This window comes from Bos indicus x Bos taurus, chromosome 1 (assembly GCF_003369695.1).
Source record: "Bos indicus x Bos taurus breed Angus x Brahman F1 hybrid chromosome 1, Bos_hybrid_MaternalHap_v2.0, whole genome shotgun sequence".
Classification (NCBI taxonomy): Eukaryota; Metazoa; Chordata; class Mammalia; order Artiodactyla; family Bovidae; genus Bos; species Bos indicus x Bos taurus.
In genome coordinates, this window is record NC_040076.1 from 116,187,018 (window position 1) to 116,199,023 (window position 12,006).

Here is a 12,006-nt window from a genome sequence, read left to right on the forward strand (position 1 = left end):
ACAGGAGTTAGCTGGCTGATAAAGTGGTCGTGACATCAGAACATAAAATAATTGTTCAATTCAGTCGTGTTCATCTCATCACTTCATACGTTCCAGATTCATTTAAATGCAGCTTGTTCCGTAACTTTCTAAGGTCTTCTTTCTGAAGTTCTCTCACCATCTCCCTGGGTATGTATTCCTCCAGTAAGTTAACAGATCAAAGTGCACATACACATCGATGTCACCAGAACAAAACCTCCAAGCAGAGGAACCCATACCCAGTTGTGTGAACCACTTAGGAAGCACATGTTGAAAAGCAGCCCTGGTGTGCAATTTACACATCATTTGAAGTGCCTAAAACCAAAACACAACACTTTAAACTTGACATGGAAACCAAACATAGGTAATATGAATATAGTACATGTGTGAAACCAGTAGTCAAACTTTAACAGAACCAGCTCTAAGAGTAGATCACTAGGCCTGCCCCCAGAGTTTCTGATTCACTAGGTCTGGGCTGAAAACTGAGAAGAAGTTTCCAGGAGAGGAGATAAGGATGCTATCAATTTGGGCCACATGTTAAGAACCATAAAGCACAGTACTCTTGGACATGAATGTCCAACGGTGGGATCTGTCAACAGGAGACAAACACAACTGTTATTAAGGGAGCAGGACACATATAAGGTGACAGGCAGTGACATGAACTATGGTTACCTGGAAAGTTCGTGTCCCACCTGGGGGCGAGCATCTACTTATTCAATGCCAACTGTTGGCACAGGAGGGAATTTGGACCCGGAGTTGCTAACTGGTAGCCATAGCGATAGTAAAATCAGCACCAGCAACAACAAAAACAAAACACATTATCTACTATTTACTGTGCACCAGGGAAGTGAGTCAAGATCGTTAAGTATACTGTTCCCAGTAATAATCCCAGGAAGCCTGTCAAGTACTGTGTATGCATGCTCTGCACACACAACTCTGCAACCCCATGGCCTGTAGCCCACCAGGCTCCTCCGTCCATGGGACTTCCCAGGCAAGAATACTGCAGTGGGTTGCCATTTCCTACTCCAGGGTATCTTCCTGACCCAGAGATCAAACCTGCATCTCCTGCACTGCAGGTGGATTCTTTACCACTGAGCCACCTGGGAACACCTAGTTAGACCTTCCTAGACTTGGTCTAGGAAAACCTAGACCAAGTGCTATAGTTATTGCCAATTCAGATATAAAGAAGCTGAGAACCAGAGAAGTTAAGCAACTTGCATGGGGTCAAAGAGCTTGTAACAAAGATAAGACTAATTCAGACTCTGGTTTCTGACCATAACCATCTATCCTTAACAACTGTCTACCACAGACTTTCTAATGTTCTCAAGAGAAACCTTAAATCCAGTCTCTTCTGCCATATTACTTGTTATTTTCCCTGGTGGCTCAGATGGTAAAGCATCAGCCTGCAATGTGGGAGACCCGGGTTCAATCCCTGGGTCGGGAAGATCCCCTGGAGAAGGAAATGGCAACCCACTCCAGTACTCTTGCCTGGAAAATTCCATGGACTGAGGAGCCTGGTAGGCTACCGTCCATGGGGTTGCAAAAAGTCAGACAAAGACTGAGCGACTTCAATTCACTCCACCTCCATAGCCACTCCCCCACTCCCTGGCCCCAGAAAAACATACATCATGTGTGGGCCACAGCAGCCCACATACTGCCAGCTAATTATCCTTGACCTCGAAGCTAACAGGCACCTCCCAGGACCTTACACTCTTTTACTGTGTGTGCGGCATATCGCTAAGTATGACCTTACAAGGATTATTACCTTTCTATTTCTCACTCTATCCCAGGAGATGGACACTACAGGGCTCCCTGAAGGGGAGGAAACAAAAAGAAAACTGAGGCACAAAGTGAACAGATGCCTTGTGCTGGTGCCCATGATCCCAGCACCAGCAGAGACAGAGCTGGAACAGACACCCAGCGGGTGGCCTCCAGACCACACCTCACAGACACAACAAGCCCAATTCCTCCAGGAGTGACCTCAAGTCCCCACTGTGACACTGATAAGAAGGGGGCTCCCAAAGAGAGAGGTCTCAACACAAAAGAGTTTCAACAACCTCAGGGATATGCACAGTTCCACCACGAGTCCTCAGAGACCTGTGGGCACCCCTCCAGCCCTTAAGAGGAGTCACATCACAAAGCATAGGATAGCTGATTCATTGAGCCCATCAACCCTTCATCGTGTGCTTCATGCAGGGCCCCTGGGCTCTCTGGAGTCTGCACACAGACCACCATGAATAAAAATGTGGTTTGTGGAATGTGGTCACTCACTCAGTCGTGCGCAATTCTTTGCAACCTTTTGGACAGTAGCCTGCCAGGTTTCTTTGTCCACAAGACTTTTTCAAGCAAGAATACTGGAGTGGATTGCCATTTCCTTCTCCAGGGGATCTTCCCCACCCAGGGACTGAAGCCGCGTTTTCTGTGTTTTTGGCATTGCAGCAGGTTCTTTACCTGTTGAGCCATCAGCTCCCAGAATAAGAGACAGAATTAGCTCACCAAAGCAGCTCAGAGAAAAAGGCAGCTAATGCCGGATGGACAAAGTGAGGAAAGGCTCGGGGGAGGTGGAAGTGTGAGCTGGGCCCTGATGAAGAACCAGAGCCTTTGAAAGGACACCCTGCAGCACTCAGAGCAGTTTGGAGGAAAGTTCAGGGGCTTGGGCACTGAGCTGTGGTCCAGTGAGAGGGGCCACGGGGTCGGGGGCAGGGGGACTGTTCAGGCTGCTGAAGCATGTGTTGGGGTGGGGGATGAGCCTGAGAAGTGAGCGTGGGGCCCCATGGCACAGCACTTTGGGGTTGTTGGGGTGTTTGGAGTTCTCTCTGAGCCACTGTAGGTGGCTGAAGTGAAGACTATGTTCTCTATGCTGTGCTTTAGGAAAATCAATTTGTCAGCAAGATGATGATTCTGGATTAATAGAGCCACTGAGGCTAGGAGATCAATTAAAGAAGTCTTTCATCCATACACTGTTAAGAGCCAAGTGGAAAGAAATCTGATATGGACCTTAGAGACATTTTCAGAGAGAGAGAGGTTTTGAGTCCAACACCACAGGACAGAAGGGGTTTCTATATAAAACGTATGTGATAACTATGCAAAATGTATTCTCAATGGGGTCCATAATCCCCCTTGCACCCCCTCCCAATCAAGAAGCATTGCTTTGAGGAACATTAGCTTGCGTGACGTGCTGTACCATGAAGTTATGTTGAATATGAAGCACCAGTGAGGGAGCTGAGTCAAGGAGACTACCTAGTGGAGGCAAAATATGGATCCAGGGCTCTCAAGACAGAGCCAGATCAGAAGCTGTGGGAATAATCTTTCCCAAGAAAGGGAGAAAAGAAGGAATGAGCTATGCACCTCAGAGGCCACGCTACCCAAGTCTCATGGACAAAACAGACAGAAAAGGAGGAATGGTGCCCGGGACTGGATCGATGAACAACAAGGAGCAACAAGACGTTCCCTGGGAACCAAGGAACAAGAGAGATTCAAGGAGGAAGTGATAGTCCACAGAATCACACACTCTGGGGAGGTCAAATGTGACGAATGAACAACTGTGAGGTCAGTGGTCACTTGAAGAGGAGGTGGGTGGAGCCCCAGTTTCTAATGGGAAGGGAGGGACGACAAGCTACACTTGCCATGAAGGACCAGTCAGTTGACAAGCATTGCAAGGAGGAAATAAGAACAGCTGTTAGATTAGCTCAGCTTTTTCCAAGCATTCCTAAGAACAGCTGGAGTAGCTTCTTCGCATGTTTCTCATGCAATGCACAGGAAAGATGATCCACCTGAAACAGGCAACACAGCAGGCGCACAGATCACACGATGGGTAGAACCATATGACCAAGAAAACCAGCTGTGGCCAGAAAACGGGTGTGCCGACGTGGCAAACCCACGTTCCCTGGGTTTCTGATGCCCAGCCCGCACCCATTCTAGTACAGTACAGGGAGAAAGGAATTGGGGATCACCATTAAGTGACAGACATGAAAACAGAGAATATGGGGAGGAGTAATCAAAGAGAAAGGAAAAATGAATGAAAAGGGAACTGAATTTGAGACTCATAGTAGGTAACTCATGCTCAGTCACTCAGTCACATCTGACTCTTTTTGACCCTATGGACAGCAGCCCACCAGGTTTCTCTGTCCATGAGACTCTCCAGGCACAAATACTGGAGTGGGTTGCCATTTCCTACTCCAGGGGATCTTTCCAACCCAGGGATCGAACTTGCATCTCCTGCATTGGCAGGCAGATTCTTTACCACTGAGCTACCTGGTAAGCCCCATGGTAGGTAAACCAATGATTTTAAAAACTCAGAACTTCACTCAGCATGTGAACATTCACCTCTTCTGCAATAAAACTTACTTGATAAATGTAACTTTCTAAAGCATCAATTCAGTTCAGTTGCTCAGTCCTGTCTGACTTCTTGTGACTCCATGGACCACAGCATGCCAGGCCTCCCTGACCATCACCAACTCCCAGAGTTTACTCAAACTCGTGCTTATTAAGTCCGTGATGCCATCCAACCATCTCATCCTCTGTCGTCCCCTTTTCCTCCTACTCAATCTTTACCAGCATCAGGGTATCTTCAAATGAGTCAGCTCTTGGCATCAGGTGGCCAAAGTATTGGAGTTTCAGCTTTAGCATCATTCCTTCCAAAGAACATCCAGGACTGATCTCCTTGCAGTCCAAGGGACTCTCAAGAGTCTTCTCCAACATCACACTTAAAAAGCATCAATTCTTCGGCGCTCAGCTTTCTTCACAGTCCAACTCTCACATCCATACATGACCACTGGAAAAACCATAGCCTTGACTAGATGGACCTTTGTTGGCAAAGTAATGTCTCTGCTTTTGAATATGCTATCTAGGTTGGTCATAACTTTCCTTCCAAGGAGTAAGCGTCTTTTAATTTCATGGCTGCAAGCACCATCTGCAGTGACTTTGGAGTCCCCAAAAATAAAGTCTGACACTGTTTCCACTGTTTCCCCATCTATTTCCCATGAAGTGATGGGACCAGATGCCATGATCTTCGTTTTCTGAATGTTGAGCTTTAAGCCAACTTTTTCACTCTCCTCTTTCACTTTCATCAAGAGGCTCTTAATTCTTCTTCACGTTCTGCCATAAGGGTGGTGTCATCTGCACATCTGAGGTTATTGATATTTCTCCCAGAAATCTTGATTCCAGCTTGTGCTTCTTCCAGCCCAGCATTTCTCGTGATGTACTCTGCATAGAAGTTAAATAAGCAGGGTGACAATATATAGTCTTGACATACTCCTTTTCCTATTTGGAACCAGTCTGTTGTTCCATGTTCAGTTTAACTGTTGCTCCCTGACCTGCATACAGGTTTCTCAAGAGGCAGGTCAGGTGGACTGGTATTCCCATCTCTTTCAGAATTTTCCCAGTTTATTGTAATCCACACAGTCCAAGGTTTTGGCATAGTCAATAAAGCAGAAATAGATGTTTTTCTGGAAGTCTCTTGCTTTTTCCATGATCCAACGGATGTTGGCAATTTGATCTCTGGTTCCTCTGCCTTTTCTAAAATCAGCTTGAACACCTGGAAGTTCACGGTTCATATATTGCTGAAGCCTGGCTTGGAGAATTTTGAGCATTACTTTACTACCGTGTGAGATGAGTACAATTGTGTGGTAGTTTGAGCGTTCTTTGGCATTGCCTTTCTTAGGGATTGGAATAAAAACTGACCTTTTCCAGTCCTGTGGCCACTGCTGAATTTTCCAAATTTGCTGGCATATTGAGTGCAGCACTTTCACAGCATCGTCTTTCAGGATTTGAAATAGTTCAACTGGAATCCCATCACCTCCACTAGCTTTGTTCGTAGTGATGCTTCCTAAGGCCCTCTTGACTTCACATTCCAGAATGTCTGGCTCTAGGTCAGTGATCACACCATCGTGATTATCTGGGTCGTGAAGATCTTTTTTGTACAGTTCTTCTGTGTATTCTTACCACCTCTTCTTAACAGGCAAATTTGGCCCTGGAGTTCAGAATGAAGCAGGGCAAAAGCTAATAGAGTTTTGCCAAGAAAACACATTGATCACAGCAAACACCCTCGTCTAATAACACAAGAGAAGACTATACACATGGACATCCCCAGGTGGCCAACACCGAAATCAGATTGATTATATTCTTTGCAGCCAAAGATGGAGAAGCTCTATACAATCAGCAAAAACAAGACCAGGAGCTGACTGTGGCTCAGATCATGAACTCCTTATTACCAAATTCAGACTTAAATTGAACAAAGGGGGGAAAACCATTAGACCATTCAGGTATGACCTAAATCAAATCCCTTATGATTATACAGTGGAAGTGACAAATAGATTCAAGGGCCTATATCTGATAGACAGAGTGCCTGATGAACTATGGACGGAGGCTCATGACACTGTACAGGAGACAGGGATCAAGACCATCCCCAAGAAAAAGAAACACAAAAAAGCATGTCTGTCTGGGGAGGCCTTACAAATAGCTGTGAAAAGAAAGGAAGTGAAAAGCAAAGGAGAAAAGGAATACCCATTTGAATGCAGAGTTCCAAAGAATAGCAAGGAGAGATAAGAAAGCCTTCCTCAGCGATCAATGCAGAAAAATAGAGGAAAACAACAGAATGGGAAAGACTGGAAATCTCTTCAAGAAAATTAGAGATACCAAGGGAACATTTCAGGCAAAGATGGACTCAATAAAGGATAGAAATTCTAAGGCACAGCAATAGAATATTCAACTCTGTTTTTTAAATTCAGCTTAAACATTATATGCCTGTATGTGATCATACTTAGTGGTATTCATCTTAAAGAGTTTTAACTAATACATACCTGAATAGTTTCATAGTTATAAAAAATCGTAGCTTCGTGCATTAAATTTTTATCATATCCGTATCATATTTCTCTATGCTTTTCATGCTTTTTATTCTATTTAGTTCTATCACTGACATTTCCCGTAGCGAAGGATGCCTGAACTCATGAGCGAAGCATTAACCTGAATGCCATAACCCTGCAGAGACCACTCCTCTTCTTAACCCACATAGCCTGGCCTCAACTTTTATACCTTCCCACAATATCCCAATCTGGAATAAGCTAGCCCTGATTTCCTCCTTTTCAGAAGAGAAAGCTATCAAGAAAGAATATAAAAAGTATTTCAAGTATCACCATGACATCACTAAAGGAAAACCAAGAGCTTTCTAAGGGTAACCAAAACATTATTAACGACTTTGACTTTCTAGTTGGAATTTATAATCATTCCAACTTTACATTCAGAGAAATTACTGCTATTTATATTCATTTATATACTCTCCCTCTGCCCTCTGATCAAAAACAAAAGCAAGACGAAACAAACAAAAAATGATACTGCTTACTAAGCACCAACCAAGTTTCAAACACTGTGGGAATTATCCTATAGATTATCCCATTTAGACTTTACACCCTTACAAGGCAGCCATCTTTCAGAAGAAGAAACTGAAGCTCAGATGTAATAATGACTTGCCCAAAGTAAGAAAGCTCCTAAGTGGACAGGCTGAAGTTCACAAAGCAATCTATAGGACCCCCAGTTATGGGGCTGTATCTATCAGTACTGACAGCATCCCTCACAACCAAGACTTCCAAAATGAGGAGCTGAATCAAACAGCAGAACACAGGAGAGAGTATCAATATGAGGGCAGGAGTCAGATGCAGGCGTATCTCCAGATTTGTCTCCACAGCATCCCTTCCCTTTAACTGACCATTACAGATAAAGTTCTCATACCAGAAAAAGGTAAGCAGCTTTATATAAAGCAGACCTAATAGATACTAATCATTTCAAAGGACAGATTAAACACAGTAATTCAAACATAGGGACCTAAAGATACCAATCTCAGTGAGGACAACATTAAAGGGTTTGTAATAATTATACTCAGCACAAATCTCAGCTTCTGACTAGATGGTAAGCCACAATTACAGTGATTTTTGTACACAGAGATGGGACAGGAAGATCTGGTGATTTTACTACGACCCTTGTTGTATGTTCTGACTACATTCGAAAGACATAGGCATTCCAGACATATCATATGAACTATGTTTCAGTTAGACCCCTGCTCATCTTTGTTTTCTAATAATGGGATCGAGTACTGGGGGAAGGATTTGGAGGCCCTTTATGTGTGTGTTTTCCTTTAAGAAGAAATGGATACATCAAAGATTATAGAGACAGAGAAAGTAAGATAACAAGTTCTGTGCCTACCAACACTGGAGACAGGAACATTGTGCCCGGGTCCAGGCCAATGCAGAGAAATCAAATAAAGGGAGCAGAGAGGAAGCAGACATATGCAAGGGAGAAATGACTAGAAGACCAAGGTAAGCCTTAGCAATCCATTTGCAAATGGCTCAGGTTCAATCTCTGGGTCAGGAAGATCCCTGGAGAAGGGAATAGCTACCCATTCCAGTATTCTTGCCTGGATTTTCCATGGACAGAGGAGCCTGTCGGGCTACAGTCAATGGGGTCACAAACAGTCAGACACTGAGTGACTTTCACTTCACTCATCCTAAAAAGTGAGGAAGCAGACTTTATCCCAGGATTTAGGAAGATGTATCAACATCACCACATATTTTCATTCCTCTAAAGGTATTAGAAACAGTCTCTCCTTGAGGCCTTCTGTCTCTTTAAGAACATATTTTGAAAGATCACACAGATTCTTTTCTAAAGTTCACTGACGGAATCCTAGTTTTGCAGAACAATGAAGCCAAGAATATTTGAATCAATTGTCCAATATTCCAAAGCAAAAGTGATTTTGGAGTCATGAACCAGGTCTCTGTCCAAACAAGAGTATAGATATTCATATTTTATTTCAAGTTTTTAAACACCAATGTAGATTTCGGATTAATATGTCCAAAAGGCCTCAGAAACATTTAAAAGTATTTCCATTTAAGTGTCCCATGGGCTGGACCTAGCAAATACAGAGCAAACCAATTTTTAAAAGCCAAGGAAATTAAGGAAAAAACAAAGAAACCAGAGAGATTGTTCTAAAGAATAAAAGAATAAACCAGTAAAAAAAAAAAAAAAGAATGCAATGTGAAACTCATTAGTTTCACATCAAAAAATTATAAAGAATGTTACTGGGAATCAGCAAAATTCAGACTTAACATTAGAATTTATTATTGTTTCAGCAGTAATCGCTTGATTGATAATAGTGCTGTGATTAGTAGGAAAATACCCTGATTCTTAGGAAATACATGCTGAAGCAGTTAGGGCTGGGACACCAGTCATAATGACTTCAACTTCAAATAGGTCTCCCTCAAAAATGTGTGTTGAAGGGGTGGGAAAGGGGAGGATGTGAAAACTACCAATATGAAAATATAAAATTTCCCTGAACTATACTTTCAACTTATCTGTAAGCTTAACATATTTAAAAGTAATATTATTATAGAAAAAAATGAAACAAAATTTAAAAAAGAAAAACCACTGCAGTGGTAGAGAAACTCAAGCACATCCTAGGATATCCGGCGTCCTGTATTCAAAATAAATCTGAGGTTTCCAATAGCTGAACAAAACTATTAAAAGAGCTTCTCTGCATTTAATAGGATCTTCCAATGAAGCAGCAAGATAATTATGGTTATAAAGTCTCCTGTGGCTCTTATGAAATCTGAGACTTGCTATAAAAATCAACAGAAAAAAATTATGCCGGTTAACCTTTCAGAGATTTGAATAATAATAAAGTTATGGGCTATTTCTTAGCTGCTCTTTTCATCAAAGCATTACACTTTTTTTTTTTCTGACTAAACCTGTACTACTTCCCTTTTTGAATGTTAAGTAAGACCAGCTTTAACAAGTCCCAACTTGAGATACGCATAATGGGCTTTAAGACGAATGCATAAAGGCTACCTCATGTTAACTTATTCACTACTAAACCTACTTTGCGTCACCAGTGAAAGAAGTTTTTTAATACACAATCCCACTGTATAGTCACTAAGCCATGCCTGAATCTTTGCAAGCCCCTGGACTGTAGCCCACCAGACCCCCGTCCATGGGATTCTCCAGGCAAGAATACTGGAGTGGAGAGCTGGAGACGGTGTCACTGCAGTAGGTGGCCCTCTTTTTCTCCTCCTGAGGGTGGGCCAGGCATGGCCTAATCTTTTCCAGGCCTTAGCCACATACTGGGGCTTCCCTGGTGGCTCAGTGGTAAAGAATCCACCTGCCAATGCAGGAGGTGCAGGTTTGATCCCTGGGTTGGGAAGATCTCCTGGAGAAGTAAATAGCAACCTAATACAGAATTCTGGTCTGGGAAATCCCGTGCACAGAGGAGTGTGGTGGCCTATGGTCACAAGACTTCAGTTCAGTTCAGTCGCTCAGTCACGTCCAACTCTTTGCAACCCCATGAACCGCAGCACGCCAGGCCTCCCTGTCCATCACCAACTCCTGGAGTCCACCCAAACCCATGTCCATCGAGTCGATGATGCCATCCAACCATCTCATCCTCTGTCGTCCCCTTCTCCTCCTGTCCCGAATCCCTCCCAGCATCAGGGTCTTTTCCAATGAGTCAGCTCTTTGCATCAGGTGGCCAAAGTATTGGAGCTTCACCTTCACCATCAGTCCTTCCAATGAATATTCACAACTGATCTCCTTTAGGATGGACGGGTTGGATCTCCTTGCTATCCAAGGGATTCTCAAGAGTCTTCTCCAACACCACACTTCAAAAGCATCAATTCTTCGGCACTCAGCTTTCTTCACAGTCCAATTCTCACATCCATACATGACTACTGGAAAAACCACAGCCTTAACTAGATGGACCTTTGTTGGCAAAGTAATGTCTCTGCTTTTGAATATGCTGTCTAGGTTGATCATAACTTTCCTTCCAAGGAGGAAGCGTCTTTTAATTTCATGGCTGCAATCACCATCTGCAGTGATTCTGGAGCCCAAAAAAATAAAGTCTGACACTCTTTCCACTGTTTCCCCATCAATTTGCCATGAAGTGATGGGACCAGATGCCATGATCTTAGTTTTCTGAATGTTGAGCTTTAAGCCAACTTTTTCACTCTCTTCTTTTACTTTCATCAAGAGGCTTTTTAGGTCTTCTTTACTCTCTGCCATAAGGGTGGTGTCATCTGCATATCTGAGGTTACTGATATTTCTCCTGGCAATCTTGATTCCAGCTTGTGCTTCTTCCAGCCCAGCGTTTCTCATTATGTACTCTGCATAGAAGTTAAATAAGCAGGGTGACAATATACAGCTTTGACGTACTCCTTTTCCTATTTGGAACCAGTCTGTTGTTCCATGTCCAGTTCTAACTGTTGCTCCCTGACCTGCATACAGGTTTCTCAAGAGGCAGGTCAGGTGGTCAAGAGTAAGACATGACTTGGTGACTAAACCACCACCAAAAAAAAAAACCTCATTTATAGTGCATGAAACTCTATCAATAATCTGTGATAAACCATCATGGAAGAGAATTTGAAAAAAGAATGTATGTATGTGTATAACTGAGTCACTTAGCTGTTCAGCAGAGATTGGCACAATATTATATATCAACTATACTCCAATAAAAAAAAAAAATTGAGGCAGATAATAGAACTGCCTTTATTCCCTCAACAAAAGCTTGTGAAATATTTGTCCATACACACTCCCTCACATGAATTTCTATCCACCACTGGAACTGAAGGAATATAATCCTCAGACTTTGCAGAGGTCTTTGCCCAACATACTTTTAAGGAGACTACATGGGGTATGCTCCTTTGAATGGATGCTTTTAAGACTGGCAGTTGGTTATTCTGGCAGTGAGATTTCCCATTTTGAGTAGTACATCAGTTACTATTTAGGGATCATAGTGACAAACCGCAAGTTCAACTCAAGAAAAACAAAGTCTCTCCAACTCAGGCCTGCATGGCATAACTTTTCCCCTCAAGATGCAGGGAAATGGCTTCAGTGATAAAGGGAAATCCCTGGAGAAGTACCAAAGGACAATCAGCAGAGTCCAACCTGAATGAAGTATGATTGGTAAGTCTGACAAGTTCTTGTAAGACTGAACCACTATTAAGTTGGCTA

The 12,006-nt window shown here is 43.0% G+C and overlaps 1 protein-coding gene across 2 annotated transcripts in view; it reads right to left on the reverse strand.

Annotated features, from left to right (window-relative positions):
- Positions 1–12,006, reverse strand: part of MED12L (mediator complex subunit 12 like) — a 368,061-nt gene that overhangs the window by 108,813 nt on the left and 247,242 nt on the right. The gene's annotated exons all lie outside the window — the stretch shown is intronic.